The sequence below is a fragment of the Apium graveolens genome, chromosome 9 (genome assembly GCF_009905375.1).
Source record: "Apium graveolens cultivar Ventura chromosome 9, ASM990537v1, whole genome shotgun sequence".
NCBI lineage: Eukaryota > Viridiplantae > Streptophyta > Magnoliopsida > Apiales > Apiaceae > Apium > Apium graveolens.
Window position 1 is genome coordinate 208,441,266 of NC_133655.1, and position 12,850 is coordinate 208,454,115.

Here is a 12,850-nt window from a genome sequence, read left to right on the forward strand (position 1 = left end):
AGATACAAGTACTGATACTTGCATAAATTTGAAGGTTGTGTCTTGGCGAGTGTAAATCTTTTTGCTAACTGGTGGGGGTTCGGTTACAGCAGAGTTAGCAAAAAGTGCTTTGTGTTCAGGGGTGAGTAGATGATCTGCTATAAGCATAAGAAAACGAGCATAGTAACATGATACCCTACGATTTGTAGAATGATCACGTAAAGCAGAAGTTAGACGTCTCAAGAGAATGGGAAAAAGTAGTTTGCCAAAATTGATCCTTTGATTGAAAACAACCGCAAGACCAATATACTGCAGGGTGGAAGTAATGTTATGAAAATTAGATTTTGTGCAGTTGGCAAACACTTTGGAAAGTGTATCGAAGAATATATCCCATTCAGACACCAAATTTGATTTAGAAAGTTTGGTTAAATTGATCACCCCCTGATAGTGAATGGCATTGAAAAAATTTGTGATATCATTTTCAGAGGGTAAATTACAGAAATTGTCTAGTGGAAAATTTAAAGCACGATTGACGACTGTTTCATCAACTACATACTGTGTGTTTGCGATGGTGAATGAAAAAGATTTTGAATCATCGGCCACAGTAGAAGTTGTGCAAATCAGTCTAAGTAGATCGACGTTTAAAATCACATTTGATTTAATAGCAGAGCTAACAATCGAATGATCATTTAAAAATCTAATCCAAGGCTTAAATTTTTCAACATCACATTTTTCCGGATTGAAATAACCAACTTGATTATGCGCGATAATTTGGAAATTGAGAGCCATTTTTTATAAAATAATAATAAGACACAAGCTTTTCAGAATTTTAAGAATAATATTAAGAAAATTCGAATTAATTAAATTAATTTAATAATTTGAATTAAATTAATTATAATCGAAAAATTTAGACAGAAATGTATCTCGTTAAAATTCTTAAATCACTCACACAGTTTTGACACACCAAAAGACACAAATAAGAAATTAAAATTAAAATTGAATTTGAAGGGGCAAACTGATTTTAATTTGATTTTGGCGTTTTTTATAATAACTTTTATTTTTAAGAAAATTTCAACAGCACCTCTTTATGTATATACTTGTATGTATATATCACAAAGTGATGATTTAGTGTGCTGAGTAAAAACTCGAGCAAGAAATAATTGGATTGATGGTTTTGTTCTTGTTCGAGGAGAGAGAAGAGAGTAAAAGAGAGTAAAAAAAACTGTTCAAATTTTTGAGAAATGAAACTGCTGTGATGGTTTAAAACAATACACAACACACGCTTATATATGACAGCTGGTATGACAATCCGGGATTGTCATACCGATTGTCATACCAGGCAAAAAGAAGGAAATGAAACAAATAAACTAAGTATTAAAAATATAACTGGTATGACAATCTGATAGTCATACCGATTGTCTTGCCAGTTATAAAATTAATCTGATTTTAAAATAAGCAGTCATTATTTACTAAAATGACTTTCAGCAAGACAATTTCAATTGTCTTGCCGATTGTCATTCTAGAATAAGATAAAATAAGCATAACAGATTTATATTTTCATGTTTACTGAAATGATTTTCAGCAAGACAATTTTAATTGTCTTGCCGATTGTCTTTGCAGTAGAAAAACAAAATGAATATGTACAGACTTCTAATTAAGTACTGAAACCACATTTCAAAATAGTAAAACTGAAATAAAAACTTATAATTTTTACAGAAACAAAGATAATATATCAGAATTAATTATTTTTATTCCAAAAATAGATTTCTGTTGAATTTTAGCAAATAAAATTCATAGAAAAATATTTTTAGAGGAAATAAAATATTCTGAGATATTTTAAATTAACAAGTAGAGTAAATAACATAGATAAGATAATATATATTACATAGAAATAAGCAAGAAATATGATAAAATGATAAAATAAATTTGCAAATGAATTTTTCATTTATGAAAAATTCATTTGTAAATTCATTCAAGAACAGATTCCAGATATTAATTAAATTAATCACAAAAACTATTTAACATGCCCAATTTACCAACTAATCTGGAAAATGTGGATTCGTCAAGTGGTTTAGTGAAAATATCTGCTATTTGTTCTTCTGTTGGAACAAAAAATAGTTCAACAGTACCATTCATGACGTGCTCTCTAATAAAATGATACCTGATGTCAATGTGCTTTGTCCTCGAGTGCTGCACAGGGTTGTTGGTGATGGCTATTGCACTTGTGTTGTCACATAAAATAGGAATCTTGTTCAATACAGAGCCATAGTCTCGTAGTTGGTTCCTAATCCACAAGATCTGAGCACAGCAGCTTCCAGCAGCAATATATTCAGCCTCGGCCGTTGAGTTGGAAACTGTTTGCTGTTTCTTGCTGTACCATGAGACTAGCCTGCTTCCTAAGAATTGACAACATCCTGAGGTGCTTTTCCTATCAACAACACTTCCTGCATAATCTGAATCTGTATATCCGACAAGGTTAAAACCAGATTCTTTAGGGTACCAAATACCTAGATTTGGTGTTCCCTTAAGATATCTTAAGATTCGTTTAACAGCAACGAGATGAATATCTCTAGGATCCGCTTGGAACCTTGCACATAGGCATGTAGCATACATAATATCTGGTCTACTTGCAGTAAGATAGAGTAACGAGCCAATCATACCTCTGTAGCTTGTGACATCTACCTTAATGGAGTTTTCACATGGTCCAAGCTTGACAGCTGTAGTTGATGGAGTCCTTGCTGATGCAGAATCCTCTAGATTGTATTTTTGAGGAGTTCCTTGAGATACTTGGATTGACAAATAAATGTTCCATCTAACCTTTGATTTACTTGTAATCCAAGAAAGAACTTCAGCTCTCCCATCATGCTCATTTCAAACTTGCTGTGCATTAACTTAGCAAATCTCTTACAGAGATTATCATTAGTAGACCCAAATATTATATCATCCACATAGACTTGGACTAATATAGTATCATTCTTATGTTTTTTAGAAAAGAGAGTTTTGTCTATGACACCTCTAATAAAGCTATTTTCAATAAGAAATTCAGAGAGAGTGTCATACCATTTTCTTGGTGACTGTTTTAGCCCATAGATAGCCTTGAAAAGAAAGAAGACAAAATCCATATGATCTGGATCTTCAAAACCAGGAGGTTGCTCTACATATACCTCTTCGTCCATCTTTCCATTCAGAAAGGCGCTCTTGACATCCATTTGATAAACTTTAAAGTTTGAAAATGCTGCGAATGCCAGAAATATCCTGATGGCCTCAAGTCTAGCCACTGGAGCATAGGTTTCATCATAATCAATACCTTCAGCTTGAGAATACCCTTTAGCTACCAGTCTTGCCTTGTTTCTTGTAACCACACCATCTTCATCTAGTTTATTCCTGAATACCCACCTTGTACCAACAGCTTTCTTGTGTACAGGCCTAGGTACCAGTTTCCAGACTTGTTGACTTTCAAACTGATTGAGTTCATCTTGCATAGCAATCACCCAATCTGGATCAGTTAGTGCTTCTTCAATTTTCTTAGGTTCCATCTCAGAAAGAAATCCTGAGAACAGACACTCATTTTGAGTAGCACGTCTAGTTCTGACTCCAACATCTGGATCACCAATAATCAACTCAAAAGGGTGAGCTTTATTCCAGACTGTCTGTCTTGGAAGATTTGATCTTGATGATTCGCCTTGAAATTCATTGTGATGTTGTGTCCTACTAGATGATCCTTCAGCATCTCCCCCTGATTGTTGCCATGTTGACTTGAAGATTCTCCGTCAGTAGCAGTGGTATCTCCATTGTTTCCAGAGTTTCCATCACTATTACCTTGAGTATTATCAGGATTAACAGGTTCTTCAACAGCAACAACCTCAGGTTCTTGACCATGTTCTGACTCTGAATCTGACGTATCATCAAACTTCAGTTTCTCAGAAGGATCTTCAGTTTGGATACTAGAGAGTTTAGTGTCATCAAATGTAACATTGACACTTTCAGTTACTTTGTGTTGATCAATGATATACACTCTATATGATCTTCTTCCATATCCAACAAAAATACCCTCATATGCCTTTGCCTCGAACTTACCACGACGATCATCTCCATCCTTGAGCACGAAGCATCTGGCACCAAATACATGAAAGTATTTGATAGAAGGTTTCTGTTCATTCAAAATCTCATAAGGAGTTTTCATGAAGTCTTTGTTGATTAGAGTTCGATTCTGAGTATAACATGCAGTATTGACAGCTTCAGCCCAAAAGTACATTGGAAGACCTGATTCATTTAACATCGTTCTTGCAGCTTCAATCAATGTACGATTCTTCCTTTCTACCACTCCATTTTGCTGAGGGGTTCTAGGAGCTGAAAATTGTCTGGTGATCCCTTTGTCTGTACAGAATCCATTTAGAAGTGCATTCTTGAATTCTGTTCCATTATCTGACCTTATTGCTCTAACAGGGACGTTAGAATCTAACTCAATCATCTTGATATGATCAATCACAACTTGTGGTGTTTCATCCTTAGAGTGAAGAAATAAAACCCACGTATACTTGGAATAGTCATCAACTATCACAAGACAGTAACACTTCTTTGACATAGAAAGGATATTAACTGGACCAAATAAATCCATGTGCAATAATTGCAGAACACCAGTTATGGAAGATGTGTCAGTGCCTTTGTGACTTGCTTTCTTTGACTTTCCTTTCTGGCAAGCCTCACATAGTCCTTCTGGAGAGAATTCCAGCTGAGGCAGACCTCTTACCAATTCTCTTTTGACAAGAGAATTCATTGTCTTGAAATTGAGATGGGAAAGTCTCTTGTGCCATAGCCAACTCTCATTTGACGATGCTTTTGCATAGAAACAATTGACTTCAAGATTGCTTCCAGAGTTCATGTCAGCTACGAACAGATTTCCTTTCCGTATTCCCATTAAGGAGGGTTTTTCACTTTTCTTGTGCAGAATCTGACACTTCAGCTTGTCGAATAAAACATTGTAGCCGTTGTCACAGAACTGACTAATGCTAAGCAGATTGTGTTCAAGTCCTTGCACAAGATATACATTTTCAATGATAACATTTCCAGCTTGCAAACAGCCATATCCCTCCGTTAAACCTTTGCTGTTATCTCCAAAGGTAACCACTGGGCCAGCTTTCTCAACCACATTTGATAGCAGGGCTCTATCTCCGGTCATATGTCTTGACGATCCACTGTCAAGAATCCACACTACCGGTTGTACCTGTTTAATGCCCTGCAATACAAATGGATTAGAACTTCTTCGGAACCCAAGCTTGGCTGGGTCCGGCATACTTGTAAAATTGGCCTTTATCAGGCAAAACAACATTCTTAATTTCACTATTCTCAACATTCTCAATGACTGAACATTTGACCTTTAAAACAGCCTTATCAGATTTATGTTTAGGCTTAGGCACAAATGTCTCCTTTCTAGCTTTAGGAGGACTAGCAGTCTTAGACCTATCATGCTTTCTATTATTCACATGCTGACGAGGAGTAGTCTTATCATTAGAAGCATGCTTACCATTAAAATAAGCAAACAACAGATTAAAAGCACAAGACATACAATCAGGAACACCACATGCTTTATGAGAAGGATTAACAATAGGCAACTTATGCATGGTAGACATGGCATTTGTGCTATCCAACTCATGTGTGTCTGAGTTAGTCTCAGTTGCTTTCACAACCTTGACTGGAACTTTTGACACACTTGACTTGGAGACAGTTTTCCCATTAGCATTATCTTCAGCACGGATTTCTTCTTGAATAATAAAAGAGGTCTCATCAAATGGTTCAGCAATTGATTCCTTATAGAGGGGTTCATCAACACCCTTAAGCACATGTGGTACTTCCCTGCCTTTAGCACATACATGAGGAGGGGAGTTTATGCCTAATTTTCCAATAGCAGCATTGTAATCATAACCTATTCCATGTGTTTGATTAACAGCTTGCTTATTGTAAAACTCTTTGGACTTCGAACAAGAATTAAAGTAAGCTTTAACCTTAGCCTCAAGACCGGTGATCTTGTCTTTGAGAATAGTTTCGAGTTGTCTATAACAGTCAACTCTATTCTCTAGAAAAGATACTTGGTCTTTAAGTTTATCTTGATTAATGTGCACAAGTCTTAATTCATTGACCTCTTTCTCAAGGTCTTTGATTTGTTGATTTAACAATTCATTATCACGACGAGCACAATCTAAGTTACCTCTTAGATGATAAACCATTTCAGCATCAGAAAGTTTTACCTCTTTTCTTGACGATGAGGTGCTTGCATCACTAGCCATGAGAGCAAGATTCCCAACTTCTTCGTCTTCACTGTCAGTATCATCCCAACTTCTTCCCTTTGCCAGGTACGCCCTTTCAGATTTACTCTTCTGATTAGAATCATAAGAGTTCTTCCTTGCTTGTTTTGGCTTCCTGCATTCTGTGGCAAAGTGTCCCAACTCATTACAGTTGAAGCATCGAATGGTGCTCCGATCAACCATCCCTGTTTTATACCCACCACTGCTGGTGTTAGAGGATGAAGATCCACCTTTCTGGAATCTGTTGTAGTTGGACTTGTACTTGAACTTGGGATTCCTTTTGAATCTGACATTTGAGAATCTCTTGACAATCAGGGCCATTGACTCATCCTCCAATTGCTCCAGTTCTTCCAAGGAATAATAATCATCTCCTGATTGATTTGTAGTAGGTGAATCAAATTCTGCTACTATCACATTATCTTCAGCCTTGGAAGACTGTACCATTCTATCTGACTGTTGAGATTGTTGTTGATATAGTGGTTGTTGTTGTTGTTCATCAGCTACCAGAGCAGTAGACGTGCTGACCACTCTTCCTTTCCCGTAAACTTCCTTCTGCTGAATCTGCTCCAACTCATAAGTCTTTAACACACCATAGAGCCTTTCCAAAGAAATCTCACTCAGATCTCTTGCTTCTCTTATGGCAGTGATTCCATGTTCGAGATGAGTTGGCAGTGTTAAAAGGAACTTTTTATTGACCTCCCTGATGGAATAGTATTTACCATTAATGTTCAGGTTGTTGATCAATGCATTGTACCTCTCAAACACTTCAGTGATTCCTTCTCCTGGATTGGATTTAAAGTATTCATACTCAGAGGTTAGGATTTCTAGTTTGTTCTCCCTAACTTCCTCTGTGCCTTCATTAATAATCTCAATAGTTTTCCAGATATGTTTAGAATCTTTACAATTCATCACATGTCTGTTCATTAGGGGATTAAGGGAATCTACTAAGATTAATTGAAGGCTAGCATCCAGGGAAGCTTCTTCTATTTCAGCAGGAGAGAAGTCCTCAGGATCCTTCACATAAGTTCTCGCTTTGGTGATCACCACATCGTTCTCTATTACCTCTGGTTCAATAACCATAGGAATTTTTGGACCCTTCTTCAACACTTGCAAATATTTGGGATTAGCAACCTGTAAAAACAGTAGCATCTTCTTCTTCCACATCACATAATTTTCTTTATCGAAAAGTGGAATTTTAACGGTTCCAACTTTTTGTGTAGTCATTATGAATTTTTGAGTGAATAAAAATTCAAGAAGTGAAAGAAACACAAAAGTCTAGGATCTTGATTTGTACGTTAATCAGAAGGCTCTGATACCAATTGTTAGGTCCCAATTTGTTTGTAGAAGGGGGGGTTGAATGCAAACAATACCGTTTCGTCGAATAAAATGCGGAATAAAATTGTGAAACAAAATTCAAGTTAAATAAAACTTTTATTAAACTTGAAAGGTGTTACAACTACGGTATCGGTTACAAGGGATTAATCTCAAATTAATTATTACAAATTTAGAATAAATTCGACATGAACTTTTTCTATTTTTGTAATTAAAAGATCAAATGCTAAAAGCGATTTGAGATTAAGTTCTAGGGATTTTAATCCGCTAGATAGATATACAAGAACAAGATAAGTAATTCTAGTGGTTTGGATTTAACATTAACAAACTAGAATATTTGATCTTGAATAAGCAGATGGATGATGAAATATTTTTCTTTTGTTCTCTGCTGTGTTCTCTTGTTCTGTATGATTGATTGATGTTTTGAATTGCTGCTTCTGCTTCTATTTAACAATCCAACCGAGAGAAAAAGAACTGGAATGACAATCCTTTTTAGCTTGAAAGACTTTCGGTGAGACAATCTATTAGAGCTAGCAAGACAATTAAAATGAACTAGCAAGACTTTCGGTATGACTATTGATTGTCATACCGTTTGTCATATTAGTTCAAATGAAATTGTTTTACTGAATTAATAATTGATTTTAATCTAAATAATAATTCTATCAATACAATCAACTGAATTAGCATGACATTCGGTATGACTATCAATTGTCATACCGATTGTCATACTAGTACAATCAGTTGTCTTATTTAGAATTATCACAGATTTTAATCAATTAACATTCTGAAAATCCTTAATATTAATTCTAAATTAATTAATCAATTTAATTCAATTAATCAATAAATTATTCCTTGCAGATATAATTTATTTTCTTAATTAAATTATATGACTTAATTAATTAATAGAGAATTAATACTAACCTTGAGCAGCATCCATTCTTCTGACAATCTTCTGAAAGTCACTGAGACTTATGAATTAATTCCGTCACTTCAATGCTGACACTCGATGTACTGTCTGGTTCATGAGTGACTAACTTTTGTGACGTTTCTTCATGTCTTGACTTTGTTGTTCTGATTGAATCCTTGTAATAAATGATACCTTGACGAGATCTCTGTCACTTGATTAAATCCACGATCTTGATTTATATCACTGAGGCATGATCAAATTCTTGAACTTCTTCCAGTGAATCTTCAAGTCTGCAGATGAACAATGTTTCTTTATTCTTTGACAGATGTTACTTTGTGAGATCTCTCTGATGCTTGATCCACTATTTACTTATTACATTCTTATTTGAGTTGAGTTAAATACTCGAATAAACGAGTAGGCTATGACATATGCCTTTCAAGGGAACAACTTGGTCCCGATCCAAGGAACTTTGTACTTGCCAGTGATGTTTGGATCGGCCCCAAACCAAGTTACCCATGTGATTAAGTTCTACGTGATCAATACTCCCTCATCTTACAACGGCATAATCGGGCGCTCAGCCTTGACCAGGATCCAAGCAATCACCTCCATATCACATTTGAAAATCAAGTTCCCAACCCCAACCGGGGTAGGACAAATCAAGGGAGACTATGAGGTAGCTGAAAGATGTTATAGCCAGGCTCTGGTAATGGCTGAGACCCATCAAGACAACAAGAGAAAGGCAGTCGTGCTCCGGAAACAGCAAAGTATTAAGAAACATCACCAACAATCAAGGGATGATGGGAGAAAAGAAGTTCAGGTCATAGAGACCCTCTCAGATCCAAAAGCAACCAAACAAGGCTCAAAAGAGCAAAAAAGCAACCAAGTCACAGAAGGGATTGAATTGGGCCTAGGCATTGACCAAACCAACCCTACTGTGCAAGCAACCAACCCAGAAATGACTGAAGAAAGAAACAATAAAGAGATGACAGCCCAGGCTCAGATTTATATGAAAAAAAACACAGAGGCTCGGATCCAGAAGATGGTATCAGATACGGACCAATCCAAGATAGAGGCCGCTGTTGAAACAGAAACAATTCTGATCAGTACAAGCGATCCTTCAAAAAAGATAAAGATAGGATCCGGGCTCGAGGCTAATTTCAGAAAAGACTTGGTGTCACTACTCCAAGGGTACTCTGATATATTCGCTTGGACCCCGAAAGAAATGCCCGGGTTGGATGAATCCATAGCGATGCATAGCTTGGACGTCAACCCAGAGAGGAAGCCAGTCAAGCAAAAGAGAAGAAATTTTGCCCCGGAAAGGCAGAAAGCAATCGATGAAGAAATTGAGAAACTACTGAAAGCTGGAATAATATGCGAAGACAAATACCCAGAATGGTTGGCAAATATAGTGATGGTAAAAAAACCAAACGGAAAGTGGAGAATGTGTATCGATTACACAGACTTGAACAGTGCATGCCCCAAAGACCCCTACCCCTAGCCAAATATTGATCAATTGATCGATGCAACCTCTGGGCATGTGATGCTAAGTTTCATGGACGCCTACTCGGGGTACAACCAGATCAAGATGAATCCCAGAGACATTCTAAAGACAGCCTTCATCACCCACAGGGCGGTCTATGCCTATGTAATGCTGTCGTTCGGATTGACTAATGCGGGAACAACATATCAAAGGGCAATGAATAAAATCTTCAAGGACCAGATTGGAAGGAACCTGGAATCCTATGTGGACAATATGATTGCAAAATCCACAAGCGTCCCCGGGCACATAGGAGACCTGAGAGAATGCTTCGACAACTTGAGAAAATACTCACTCAGGCTCAATTCAGAAAAATGCACATTTGGAGTAGGGCAGGAAAATTCCTTGGATTCATGATAAGCAACCGAGGAATTGAAGCCAACCCAGAAAAGATAAAGGCAATTCAAGAGATGAAGGCTCCCAGAACACAAAAAGATGTGCAGAAGCTAGCAGGATCACTAGCAGCACTCAGAAGATTCATCTCCAAGCTAGCTGAGAGATGCCTACCCTTCTTTGACCTATTAAAAGGAGCAACCAACAAGAGAGAAGTTAATTGGAGCCCGGAATGCTAAAGCGCATTTGAAGAAATCAAAAGGTACCTTTCTCAACCCCCTGTGTTAACAAAAGCTCAACTCGGGGAACCCCTATCCCTTTACCTGTCAGCAGGGGCCCTGGCAGTTGGAGCAGCCTTGATCAGGGAAGAGAATGGCAAACAGCAACCAGTTTATTATGTGAGCCAAGTGCTAAAAGATGCAGAGACCCGGTACCCGAGGCTAGAAAAGTTTGCTTATGCCTTGGTCACAGCATCCAGGAAACTCAGACACTACTTCCAGGGAAGGGAGATACGAGTTGTAACAAATCAACCATTAAGGAAGATAATACACAAGCCAGATGTCTCAGGGAGGTTGGTAAATTGGTCAGTTGAGCTAAGTCAGTTCAATCTAAGTTTCATTCCTAGAACAGCAATCAAAGCCCAGGCTCTAGCTGATTTCATCATAGAATGCAATTTCCCAGAAGAAGAGCCCGTGCCCATGAGCATCGACCCTGAGAGAAACACAGATCAAGAAACAGAAGCCTGGGCTCTCAAAGTTGATGGTTCTTCAACAAATGAAAGATCGGGATCCGGGCTCATCCTAAAGAGCCCACAAGGGTTCACAATCCAAATAGCAATCTCATTTGCATTCTCAGCAACAAACAACCAGGCAGAGTACGAGGCCTTGATTGCAGGATTGAAGCTAGCAAGAACACTCAGGATTCAGAATCTCAAAATCTACAACGACTCCCAGATCGTCGTAAAGCAAATAAATGGCGAGTACATAGCCAAGGATCCAGTTCTAGCCAAGTACCAGGCTCTGGTCCAAAGCTACCTAACCTCCATACCAAAAATCCAAGTCATCCAAATCAGCAGAGAGGAGAATTCAGAAGCTGATGCATTGTCTAAACTTGTTCAAAATTCGTCAGACCTGGATTGCTCCGTCTACTTCGAAGAATTGCAGAAACCAAGCACAGAATTTGAGGAAGTCATGGAGATAGAAAACAGTCCGAATTGGATGACTCCATTCATTAACTACTTGGAAAAGGGAGAGCTCCCGGAGGATAAAGGGAAGGCTCAAAGGTTAAAAGGAAAAGCTTCGAAATTCTTCATGGAAGAGGGAATACTCTATCGCCGAACCTTCTCCTCCCCAACCCTCAAGTGCATAGACCCAGGAGAGGCACAATACTGCCTCATAGAAGTTCACGAAGGAATCTGCGGGGACCACATGTCCGCAAAAGCACTAGCTCACAAAATCATAAGGCAGGGGTACTACTGGCCTACTATCCACCAGGATTCAATAGACTTTGTGAAAAAATGCAAGGAATGCCAACTCTTCAGCAATGTGACACGGATGAGCCCAGTCCTACCCTCCTCAGTCTTGTCACCAATCCCATTTGCTGTATGGGGAATTGATATCATGGGTACCTTTCCCAGAGCCAGAGGAGACCTCAGATACTTACTAGTCTCAATTGACTATATGACAAAATGGGTAGATGCAAAGGCAAGGAGAACAATAAACCAACAAGACTGCATCAAGTTCATGGACAACATATTGATGAGGTTTGGGATCCCGAGAGTACTTGTCTCAGATAATGGTCCACAGTTCGTCGGTTCAGAATTTGAATCCTACCTTCAAGAAAGGGGCATCCGACACAAGAAGTCATCTGTAGCCTACCCTCAAGGAAATGGCCAAGTTGAGGTAACTAATCGAATACTTCTCAGGGGGATAGAGAAGAGACTCATGGAAAGCAAAACCAAATGGCCAGAAGAATTGCCTAATGTACTTTGGGCATACAGAACAAGCCCCAGAACAAGCACAGGAGAAACCCCATTCAAGCTGGCTTATGGAACTGAAGCCATGCTACCAATTGAAGTAGGATCCCCCTCCCATCGAGCAATCAACTTTGATGAGATAGCAAATGAGGAGGGGCTCAGAACGAATATTGAGCTAATTGATGAAGTCCGAGACCAGGCAGTGGCAAGAATGGAAAAATATAAGCAGAAAACAAGAGAGCACTTCAGCAAGAAGTCCCGGGTCAAAAACTTTCAGGTTGGAGACCTGGTACTTCGAGACACGGAAGCTTCAGACCCCACCAACACTGGAAAGCTAATGCCAAAGTGGGAAGGCCCATACAAAGTCAAGGAAGTTCTAAGGCCAGGAACATACAAGCTCATGAACATGGATGAGTCTGAAGTACCGAATACATGGCATGGACTCAGGCTCAGAAAGTTTTACCAGTAGAAAAAGCAACCAAAAG

General features: G+C 38.2%; 1 long non-coding RNA gene across 1 annotated transcript in view; it reads left to right on the forward strand.

Moving 5' to 3' along the window:
- The window catches only part of LOC141686597 (uncharacterized), a 34,549-nt gene that overhangs the window by 7,081 nt on the left and 14,618 nt on the right, over window positions 1-12,850 (forward strand). The gene's annotated exons all lie outside the window — the stretch shown is intronic.